The 9,111-nt window shown below is 37.0% G+C and overlaps 2 long non-coding RNA genes across 2 annotated transcripts; one reads left to right on the forward strand and one right to left on the reverse strand.

Moving 5' to 3' along the window:
- Window positions 1-7,487: 7,487 nt before the first annotated feature.
- LOC125192346 (uncharacterized) lies at window positions 7,488-8,372 on the reverse strand. The gene is made up of 2 exons (XR_016128641.1): window positions 8,182-8,372; window positions 7,488-7,767 (listed from the first exon to the last, which is right to left on the reverse strand). It is a non-coding gene; the product is annotated as an uncharacterized LOC125192346 (long non-coding RNA).
- Window positions 7,617-8,667, forward strand: LOC125192345 (uncharacterized). Its single transcript, XR_007171369.2, has 3 exons — window positions 7,617-7,751; window positions 7,821-7,939; window positions 8,549-8,667. It is a non-coding gene; the product is annotated as an uncharacterized LOC125192345 (long non-coding RNA).
- The last annotated feature ends 444 nt before the right edge of the window (window positions 8,668-9,111 follow it).

Genomic DNA, 9,111 nt, shown 5'->3' on the forward strand with positions numbered 1-9,111 from the left:
CGGAGTATGATTGATTATCTGCGTGCGAAGTAGAATGTGTGTCGGATTACATTTTTGGAGTTGGGAGCTGCCAATGACAATGATATAGAATTGGAAATGGAACAGATTAATTTGGAACACGATTGGAGTTGGAATCTGCAACGACGATGATATAGAATTGAGGATGGAACATATTAATCTGGAATACGACATCGACGAATAATAAATCTTCATGGAAAAAAGTATAGTGGAAATTTGATGGTACATCGGCTAAAGAAGATAAAGATACGAAGGAGATGAAGTTGATGAATGTTAACTCATAATTCACGCATATGATTTGTTAGTAGAAAGAGAAATGGCAAGATTATAGGAGTTGCCATAACAATCGAGATGTAGCTAATGACTTTAGTGACCTTATTGGATTTTTAGTCAATAAAATAATATAATTTAGGGAATTAATTGAGCCATTAGATTTTTTAATCTCAAGATGATCTCGCCAAATCCTAAGGATGAAATTTGGCCTGTATTTCTTTGTTTAAAGCCATTTTTGTTTTGATCAAAATCATATATATATATATATATATATCCATCATACTTTCAACATCATTTGAAACCTCATACACTATTGATATTTTCTTCGATCCTTGTGCTGATGCTGAGATTTCTTTTGAGATGCTTAACCGGTATTACACACCGATGCACGACCGTTACGCGAAGAACAAGGTTTTCCCTGTCGAGACCTACCAAGATTTTGAGTGGGATGGAAAGTCTTTTCTCCTAACCTACGTCACTGAATTCTACGATCGCTGGATGGATGCATACGCGTATGGAGGAGCTACCCATCACGCGGGGATCTCGAAATTGATCCACAGCCTGCCTTCTCCATGGAGTGAATGGACTGCTCAAGCTGCGTTACCGTTTACGTGGTTCAGTCCGCCCGAGTATACGCCTCGAGGCGATATGATTGGCTTGATAGGAGTGCTACTCCCAGCCATGGCAGCTGCAAGGGATGGACTGCTGCTTAGTCCCCCAGCGCACAAGTATCCGCTGAGTCAGGCCCGTCGATGGAGATATCGTCGTGATAAGGAGCCGCATGTTGATCGTGTCCCTACTAAACCAAGGCTTAGGACTCGTACGTCTAACCCATTGGTCATAAATGGGAATGTGGAGGACATGCGTGCGATAACCCCTCCGCCCCCGGATGTTGGTGGATCAAGCGAGGACGAGGAACCTTACGAGGAAGGACACGATTTGGACATGGGAAATGTTGATGAGGATGAGGACCCCGAGGAGGATATGAATGATATTGACTAGGAGTGATAGTCGTGGAGAACGTTGTTTTGCTTCCCCCATATTTTGATGATTTTTGCTAAACTTTTGCCGTACCTTTCTATTTTTGCTCTTTTGAAATTCCGTTGATACTAAGACCTCATTGAGGCAACGTTTTGATTGATATGCTATGGGGAGAATTTTTTTTTTACTCACTACCTTATAATGCAATGGATTTCCATATTGTTTTTCCCATGCCATTGTGAAAATTGTCTATCACTATGTTATCATGCCATCATATTATCACACCACTATCTTTGAATACCTTATTGCGCCCTATACTTGCCACTTAAATTGCATAATTGCCTCTTGATTACAATTACCTTGTTGATAAAAACCAATGATTCTTTTGATACCCTATGGCGCAACCAATTTTGTGATAATAATGCTTTGACACTACTTGTGAAATCCATCTATGTGACGAACTTTTGAGATCTTGTGCTTGGCCAAAATACTCCAAAACAATTGTCCCATGCACCTTGTTATACCACGCGACTGTTGCTAGAATTTTGAGAATAATCCGTGTATTGATAAATCAGAATACCGCCGAGACGCAATAACCGTCAACCGACACCTCAGCCTTCGAGCGAGGAGAGTGTGATGCAGTCAATTCTGACACCGCCGCCTCCCCCACCCCCGGTTAATCGGGAAATAGTGAAGCTGTTTTTGGAGCAGAAACCACCTATGTTTGATGGACTTGGAGAACCGGCCAAGGCCGAATCATGGATCCGCGCGATAGAGCGTATCTTCGCAATTTTGGGATGCAATGATAGGGAACGAATGAGTTGTGTTACCCACCAACTAACCGAAGCAGCTGACTTTTGGTGGGATACTAGAACGAAGACCCTGACACGAGACCAAGTAGAAGCAATGACATGGGAAGGTTTCAAGACTGAATTATAATAATAATAGTGATTCTATTCGTGCGAGACTGCTCGAATAATACTGAATCGGGTTAAAAGTGGATTGTAGAGTTTTACGTATACAAGCAAGATCCTATTCGAGCGAAACTTGCTCGAAACATGCTTTTCAGTATACCAAACCTAACAATCTCCCACTTATACTCAAAACATGCTTTCGAGTATACCCACTGCCAAAAACTCTCCCACTTATACACAAAGCAGGTATTGATTCTAGATATATCGAACTACCATTCATTTCACAAGGTGAAAGAAGAATCTGCTTGGTTGTTCTCTGATTATATCTTTTTCACCATAATGTCTTTGCTGCGTACTTGATCTTTAATTAATTTCATCCCCATATGTGATTGCTTAGCTTAATAAACTCGTGTGTCCTTTGAGTTAGCCTTCACTAGAGTAATAAAAATAATACTCATAGGCATACTCAAACTTACGATTAAAGCTATTAGGAAGATATTCCTAAATGAAACACATATTCAGAGAATGACTTACTCGATCACTGATAAGTCATAAAACTAAGACAGTGTAACCCCAAGGACATTACATGAATGACTGGTAAACTAGAATATAGTTACTAGTCTTTCTCAAGCACTAGGGTATATTCATTACCTCAATAAAAATCCTTTGCCATGGTTAATATGATGTATACTTGCTATGCATAAGCACAACTAATATCAAACTTAGTACACATTATAACATACATGAGACAACTATTTCCGGAACTAGTCTCATAATTCTTGATCTCACTAAGTGTCAAACGACACTTGACTAGAGACAAGACAATTCCATCTTGAGAGGTATAAACCTTTTCATGGAATTTCTAATGCTTAAATGTTCCAAGCAATGTGTAGATATAGGATTTCTAAGAGAATCTCAACATTCTTTCTAGCAATCTTAAAAGGACTTAGATGCTAAGAATGTAATTAGTTTCTCTTAAATCATTTATCTTAAACTGGGTAGACAACCAGTTTCCTACGCTAGATGCCAATCTTAGTTGTTTGCAACTTTTTGTAGATTTCATCATCGTAGAGTACCAATAATACCATATGTAATGCACTTTCAACTTCCTTGTGCTTATAGCACTGTTAAGGACACAAGTCAAATACCAAATATTTGACAATTTTGATAAAACACATATACTCTGATTTAGATGCTTGCCTAAGACCGCGAAGGTCTATATAAGCTTCCAATCATGCGTTTCTTGCCCTTAATTTCATATCCATTAGAATGTTCTAGTAGATGATTTCCTCAAGACTTCTATTTATAGAAGGCAGTCTTAACAATCATAATACATACATTCTAATTTATGTAAGTTCTAATAGACAATAGGATCGAATAAATCCTGGCACAACGATAGCGAGAAGATAATTCTCTTTGGGCATAACCCATTGTCATTGTCTAGCCTTTTGAGATCCATATTTACACTTGCAAATATACTAGCTCCCACTGACTGACACAGCCTATAGGTAGTTTTGCAAGTTTTGTAAGACATGTTGTCCATTTTAGATTGTAATATAGAATCTATCACCTTTTCAAAGATGATTATCCAAATTAACCAATACTACATTGTCGTTAAAGGTATTATGTTCAAGTTACTCTTAAACCCATGAACTTGTTGTGTTCTAGTGGAACGCTCCCACTACGATATGGTTCTTACAATCTTAGGTACTGAAGTTGATTTTATTAGTGCAAAAGTTTCTAATGGTATGACTTCTTGGTAATGTGGAAAATCCGATATCTCTCTCTTTATTTTGAGAGTTATCACGCTGTTAGGCTTGTAGTTCATCTCTAGATCTTCATACAAGAATTATATCTTTGAAGATTACAGAACTTATAACCTTGCATCATTTGGGACAAACCTTAAAACATGCCTCAGTACACAACTCCAATTTCTTGGACACTTTTCCAACACGTGTTGGAACAACATTACACCTTGAGATGTGCTAGACTAGAGACGCTCTAGTCCACAACTCGTGTTTGTAGAAGGTACTGATGTTGGTAATTTCTTTAATGTTTATCCCACCAATGATAAGAATTTAATGAGTACAACTCATCACATAATCAAACTTGTCTTAGAAAGACTTTGATTCCTTCTTACATAACTATCACATTCATTAGATGAATGCTTGGATTCATTAATGGAGATTAGACTCCCACTACTGATCATAACCCTTTGCTCGTCTCCTTATGGTGTAAACCATTGAGACTTGCTAGTCTTTCTATGTTGCACTTCTATAAGTATTCTGAATCTCTTGAAAAATCAAATGATTTTAACTCATAGTGCATCAAATAGATTTTCTCAACTCTCAAGCTATTTATCGAAATGTTAAAATCTTGATAGTCTAGATCAGTTTGAACAATTTCTAAGTATTTTCTTGGCCTTAAGGCTAAGAGCCATAAATACTTTATCATTCAATGATTAAGAAGTTGATGTGTTGTTGAATACTCAACCTTGTCGCACTTATAATATTTTAATACTATGATGCCTTAAGCATCAACCATAAAACAATAGTTGAGCATTAATAGCTCCCACTGCAAAAAAAACCTAACTGGATCAAGATCTCTTACTTAGAAGTTGCATTGTCATGTAAGTCATTGTCCTTCTATAAAATAGGTCAATCCAACTCACAAAACATCTTTTCTCGCTTTAAACAAACTTTTATGACAATTCAGGCTCTCCCATTTCCACATCTAGTCTTTTGTTCAAATGAACTAGGACTTAAAAAAAATGCAGCCTTTATGAATTTGTCATCTATCATGTTACTTTGCTCTAACAGTAACATAACGACTATTATTCAGAAGATTTTCTACTTTTCAGTTAAACCTTCTTGTAGTCATTTCTTGTTACTTTAGGCGATGACTTGTGTCAGAAACTATTTGAGTGATGAAAAGATCCTCAAAACATTCTGTCACTTTAGGATATTCCAATCGAACCATCTTGACAGATTCTATTGATATCCATCTTTCATCGTTATTAACCAAGACTTGTCGAGTTACTTAAAGGAAAATAGCTTGACCTTATTCCTCAAAGAGCTTGTCAAGTACATGCATAATGCATTCTCGAACATTCTTCGTGGAATTATGTCGAGAAAATGAAGGACATGAATCATTGAGTATAAACTCAAGGTTTTCAGCGATGAGAAACTTATCCATTTTCGTTTCCGGTCTACATAATTTAGGCATTCGAGTTTTCTTTCTTTAAGGATCGCAGACAAATATTAAATGACATAATGAAGATTTGACAAATAAACTTATTATCACATACTCATGCTCAATACATAATCACAAATAACCACAAAACAATTATGCATCTTACAACAGCAAAATTAATAAATTGTATCCTCCTTTGGAGGTTAATACACATTAAAATTTTGACAATTTTACTGGTCACAACACCGACGCATTAAATTGTATCCTCCTTTGGAGGTTAATACGTCTAATGTTGCCTAAGCACGACCATCAGATTTAGCATTACAACATTTTATTTCTACAACACACTCCCATAACAATGTTCATGTGTTGATAACAAAACCAAGCTATCTCATAAATTCTGATTGAACCCTGAAACTCGCAGTTCCTTAGGATTATTGTCCCTACTTTGCAGGTGGCAATAATATTGAGAGCCACTTTCTAGTTCATTCTATTTATTATGTGAGAAGTCCGCCCTTATGAACTTACTGTTTTCGTAGGATTATTGTCCCTACTTTGTAGGTGGCGTTAATGTCACGACCGCACTTTGCTAAGGATAGCAAAGCCGGGAAACCGTGACTAGGGGTGGAGAGTAAGAATAGGGGAACAGAAAGGGGATGAACAATGGCTAATATTCATTTAGAAATAAAGGGGAAAACAACTCAAACAAACTCTTAATCACCAGAACTTAAATATAAATCTTACTTTCCAATAAATAATTATCAGAGTACAGAAGAACAATCGAGGTTAACTAAAATTTTAGTACGCAGCGGAATGAACACGGTCACATGTATGGAGACATGCACCACCGAGAGCCTCTACTTAAAATAAAAGGAAAATCACAACTCTGCTCAGCATTCTCCACCGTCACTGCTCAACCTGCGCATTTAGAAATATATGCAGGGCTGAGTATAAAAATACTCAGTGGACACATTGCCGAAATATACATACATAAAATTGAAAATGTTGTCATGCCATCACAGTAACACTCGAGATTTTTCTCTTAAAAGGCCCGAGCTTACTAAATTCTTTGTGAGCTAAAGTTCAACTGATCAGTTTAAGTTCTTTTTGTACTTTTGCCATATCTGAACACCAAGTGCCGTGGAGATGGTGCTCTCCCACGGTCACCTACATCTCTCTCCAGCCGGGGAGGTGACCACCTCCCAACGGCCTCCACTATATCATCTTTGTGCCGTGGAAGGTGGCCACCTTCCAACGGTCACCTATGTACACTAATCCGAGTAGGGACACCACCCTCACACGGATCCGAATTCGATTCCTTAGTTCCAACCAAACAGATAGGCTTAATACACATAAAACAAATCATTTATGGCAAGACAACATCATTTGTATAACTAAATATTATCTCAAAAATATTTGATATTTTATCCACATTAGTATGTAGGATAGAAAAGTTCACCTTTTTGCTTTTCCACGATTCTCGTAAATCATTCTCTCATTTCTCATCATTTCTTTTCTCAAGAGTCTTCACTTTAGAAATAAAATAACAAGCTAACTTCAGTTTCAAGAAAGATACTAACTTGATGATATGCATTCTATTCTCTTCTACGTTCCCTTTTAGTTTTGAGTTACAAACTAATCCGTGAATTAATTTATAAAAATGTAAGATCGAAACAAAGGATTTCTCATTTTCACATCTATTCTTTACTTAGAGATTCGATCTTGTACAATAAAAAATTACTTTATTACTGTCGGGTGATTGTCCTTGATCATTTCGAATACACATTTTACTTTCATAACATTAATGTCTTACTCGAATCCAACACTTTAATTTCACGGATCACTTATTAATTCAAAATTAATTATTTAATTAAATAGGAAGATTTAATCACGAAGGCAATAATTTATACTAGCTCATGGATTCATTTTAAAATTAGGCCAAGGAATTATTTGGTTTATTTAACAAGTAAAACCAGCCCAAATCAAAATTATTATGGCCCAACATTGAGTCCAATTAATACTCGCCCTTCGTCCTCTCGACTCCTCTCCGTCAAATCCCTAGCTTGACAAATCTGGTTTCTCTCTCTTTCCTTCGATTTTTGCTGCGGCCATGGCATCACCGGTGGCGACGCCGGTTGCCTCTCGCGATCTGTCTACCGTACCTCTCGATCGCCGCCATCGCTGCTCTCTCTCTTCCCTCCATCAACACCACCGCCATCCAACGCCTTCGACCACTCCCACCGTGGCTAAGCACGGTGGTGGTCGCCACTGCATGCGGTGGTAACACCGCCTTCTGCCCTCGTCGGATCTACTCGACGCTGCTATGGCCAGCCCCTCCTTCACGTAATCACGTGTGCTGTCAGCCTTGTCAAGGTGAAGTTCTTTGCTTCTGTTTCATTAAATTTTAGCTTTAGATCTATTCATTTTCATCCTAAAACTCAGATTGGATAGATCGTGAAACTGTCGCTATCGGGATTGGCTCGGCGTAGCTGCCGCCCTCTTACTGCCGGTGTGCCGTCGCTGGAGCGCCATGCCGGAAATCCGGGAAGCCCTCTAACCATGTAGTTATTTAATTCCATAGGCCTTTGCTTATTACTCTCATGTTTTTAGGCTACTTAGAGCATATTTATTGAATATTTATTGAACAAATCATAAGTTTGGTGTTCTTAAATCTTGGTTTGGAAGTTGTATGTAAATTATGTATTACTGTTAGAGGATTTAGGTTTTAGGCAGATTCTCTATTTTCTTCATATGCTGCTATATGATGCATAATCATACAAAAAGAACTCTACCAATTACTTACTTAAACTTATTGAAGAAGAACTTGCTCTCTACTTCTCTGAAATTCCCCTCCATGTTTCTCTCGTTGCTCTCTACTTCTCTAAAATTCCTCCTCCATGTTTCTCTCGGTTATCATGTGTATAGCAAGTGAAAATCGGGAAGGCTAACTTCTTTTATATCCAAGGATAATTTTGACAAGTATCCCTATTCTTGACAAGTGTTAAATATTCTGACATGTGGCATTTAGGAGAGCTTATAAGCTCATGGTCTTACGGAAATCCCTTTTTAAATACCTACTCTTTCAATTTCTTCATAAATCCATTTACTTGGTAGAATCCTTGACTAACTTATATATGTACACTTATTTTTATTTCTTTTTATGGGCGTAGGAATTGAAAGAAGATCTCGTGGTTACTCGAAGATGCATTGGGCGAGCGTTTCATCTGCATGTCTCTTAATTTACTTGTAATAGATTAGTATCCAAATATTCAAAAATTATTTTCTATCAGACTTTTATTTGTACGCCCTTGGATATTTTAATTCTCGGGTTGAGATTTATGATTTCGTTGTTTATTATTTTGCTTAGGTCAACGCTCGTCGCAACGCGTTTATTTCTTATAAATCACACTAAAGGACTCCAAGAAAACTTTTTATTTAACAACTCATTTTTTTTTTCTAACAACTAATATAGGAAATTTCTTTATGTCGTTTTCCAGGAGTTATAAATAATAATAATAATAATAATAATAATAATAATAATTTGTAACCTAAGATTCATAGCTTAAGCATACAAAAACTTGGGTTGTTACAGTTAATATTAGAAAATCAGCTTCACAAAATTTGACAGTCCAACCGATGGAGACCGTATACAACGCACTTGTTGTAATTCTCGCTTAGATATGTTTATATGGTTTTTGCATAATTATCAAATAAGCAGATAATCCACTTAAAA

This window comes from Salvia hispanica, chromosome 4, assembly GCF_029641045.1.
Source record: "Salvia hispanica isolate PSC_SH4W2 chromosome 4, Shi_PSC_v1, whole genome shotgun sequence".
In the NCBI taxonomy this organism is placed as follows: Eukaryota; Viridiplantae; Streptophyta; class Magnoliopsida; order Lamiales; family Lamiaceae; genus Salvia; species Salvia hispanica.